General features: G+C 36.5%; 1 long non-coding RNA gene across 1 annotated transcript; it reads left to right on the top strand.

The window, feature by feature from the left end:
* Window positions 1-639: 639 nt before the first annotated feature.
* Window positions 640-1,324, top strand: LOC122353632. The gene is made up of 3 exons (XR_006252037.1): window positions 640-833; window positions 904-1,032; window positions 1,256-1,324. It is a non-coding gene; the product is annotated as an uncharacterized LOC122353632 (long non-coding RNA).
* The last annotated feature ends 1,441 nt before the right edge of the window (window positions 1,325-2,765 follow it).

Here is a 2,765-nt window from a genome sequence, read left to right as displayed (position 1 = left end):
ATTTATATTGCATTTTGGTTTTGGGGTTTTTGCTTTTCCTCCCGATTGTTGGGTCGTCGAGCGATATCGATGTTGTATATGATTGGTGGTCACTGTATAACAATTTTATGAAAACAATTGTATTAAGTTGGTGATGTGATGTGTTTTGTATGATTTTACCTGTCTTTATATTTAGTGTCCATTCAAATAAACTGATTGCACACATCTGTTTATTCCTTCATTTGACTGAAGGAGACCAGGGGTATTCAGAAAACTTGGTTAACTTACCATTGATAAATCATAACCTCTGGGTATATCGGTTCCAAAACACCTGAGAAGAGTTAGTTTAATCAACCTCCAACTGGTTACCCAGAGTTAGTGCGTGTGCACGGTGCATGTAGAAAGACATTTTCAATGGATCGCCGATTTCACGAGTCACCATGGAAACTCAAAGCGAAAAAAAAGAGAGCGGCGTATTTCACAGAGACGGAGCTGGAGATTTTAATGCACGCTTATGAGAAGTTTAAGCCAATAATATTAAAAAGAAGCAATACAGCTGCATCAGCTAAAGCAAGAGAGTTGGCTTGGCAAAAATAACCGACAGTAAATGCGTGAGTGTATTAAATTACAAATTTGGTATTGGCTCCCGTTTTATTATAATGCAAAATAATGAAGTATGATTTATACATCCTTTTGAATGTTATATCACTATGAAAGCATTTACTTTTGCTGCCATTTATTTGTTTAGTTTAAAATAATAATGTATGTTTCTTATTTAATAAGGTGTAATCCTTCTGGAGCCGCAAGAAGTTTAAGCCAAGTCAAAATGAAACACAAAAACATTCTGCAAAAAGGTAATATTTGATTACACGATTACTGAACTATTATTATAACAGGATTTAGTACATTCATTCTGTCATGTAGCTAATGGAAAGAAGACTGAAGCCCACCACCACCTCCCCTCACCCCATCCGAGGAGCTGGCTCTGTCCCTTAATAAAGAGCATCCAGGGGGCAGTTCATCACACACACCATGCACCACAAGTGATGAAATGTGAGTTTACCTCTATGATTTGTTTTAATTTTTTGTCCTAATAAATGACTATCTCTGTCACTTAAAGGCTTTTTTTTAACAAGATAAATGTTTTATGTAGGCTTATTTTATTTAACTGCATATGATGTATAGGCTACTGTGATCTTAGAGTGACATGTTACTGTTTTCATGTATTATTTTCTTTGATAATATTGAGAATTTTATGGGTTGTGTGTTCTTATAGAAACTGATGGACGGATTGTATTATTGGACTCTCCAGAAAGAACACAGTCTGTCACAGTTGTAAGTGATTTGTTGTCAGGTACCTTTAGTTGCTTTTAGGTTTTTTTTTTTTTTTTTTTTTTCAGATAATGTATACTTGAATATTTCTCCTGTAGGATGAAGAGACCACATCTGCTGTGACAGAAGTGGACAATGCTGGTAGATCCACTGAGGTATGATGCATACCATTATAATGTATTGCCCCTTTTTGCATTAAAGTGTCCATATTTTAATTATATTGTCTGACCAAGCAATCTCATTTATTAAATTGTTTCCACCTTGCCAGCAAAGGAGCTGTAAAAGGTCCATCTTCAAAAACAAATAAGGAAAAGTGACATGGAGATGGACCTTATACAGCTTCAAATGGAAGAGAAAAGGCTCCTCTTTAAAAAGGCAGTACTTTGAAATTGAATTACTGGAGCATCGCCTTAAGGTGAGAACTTGTCTGAATATTCTGTCAGAACAATCTGTTGCATGATAAAAGTGTTGGGTGCATGTATATATGTATATATCTGTGTGTGTGTGTATAAAGCAACAAAAAAAAAAAACATTTTATTGAATTGTACTTTTATTTTTTTTCAGGAAATAAAGAAATGAAGTGCCTGGCAGACCAGTGCAAAAAAACTAATAAAAGTAATTTTGACAGATCCTGTCTCTCAAAAGTCTTCCATCTCTGTTGGCCTGTAAAATCTGTAGATGTTCCTCTGGGCCATCATCCTCAATACAAGGAGGGTGGCTCTCTCCTCTTATAGTGGTAATATTGTGAAGCACAACACAAGCCACTATAATGTCGCATGCCCTCTCTGGACTAACCCGGACCCCACGCAGACACTGAAACTGAGATTTGAGGATCCCTATAGTCATCTCCACCTTGGCCCGTGTTGGCTGTGAGCCAAGTTAAACTGTGTCTGTGGTCCAGGCTCAGGTTCAGGGTAGGGTGTCATTGAATAGGGCAGACAAGGGTATCCTCTGTCCCCCAGCAAGTAACCATTGTACTGTCCTATAATGATTGAAGTGTACAACAGAAATATAGTAAAAAGGAAAAAAAAAATTGTATAAAGTAAAACATACCCTGCTGAAATGCCTGGCATCATGCACAGATCCTGGCCATTTTGCCTCGACATTGGTAATTATTTGGGTTGCCTCACATATTACCTATGTAGTGGAAAAAGTAGATGATTTTAAGGGAAAAAGTTAAGTTGTAACCTGCACATTGATACTATGAACAGATTTCCTATTAACAGTCTTCCTCATTTATTGATGGAGCTTTGATAGGAATGCGAGTGCCATCAATGAACCCAATTACATTTGGAAACCCTGAAACAGAAAGTTATGGAAGTATGAAGTGTGTGTGCATAATGAATACATGTATAGATATCAATAATATGATTAAATATGCGTCATAGATTTTACTACAAAGGACAAACCTGCCACTCTGTGGAATTCGTCTTTAATAACAAGCAGAGGTTTAT

The sequence above is a fragment of the Puntigrus tetrazona genome, chromosome 11, assembly GCF_018831695.1.
Source record: "Puntigrus tetrazona isolate hp1 chromosome 11, ASM1883169v1, whole genome shotgun sequence".
Classification (NCBI taxonomy): Eukaryota; Metazoa; Chordata; class Actinopteri; order Cypriniformes; family Cyprinidae; genus Puntigrus; species Puntigrus tetrazona.
Note: the sequence above shows the minus strand (reverse complement) of the source record. Positions and strands in the feature narration are given on the sequence as shown.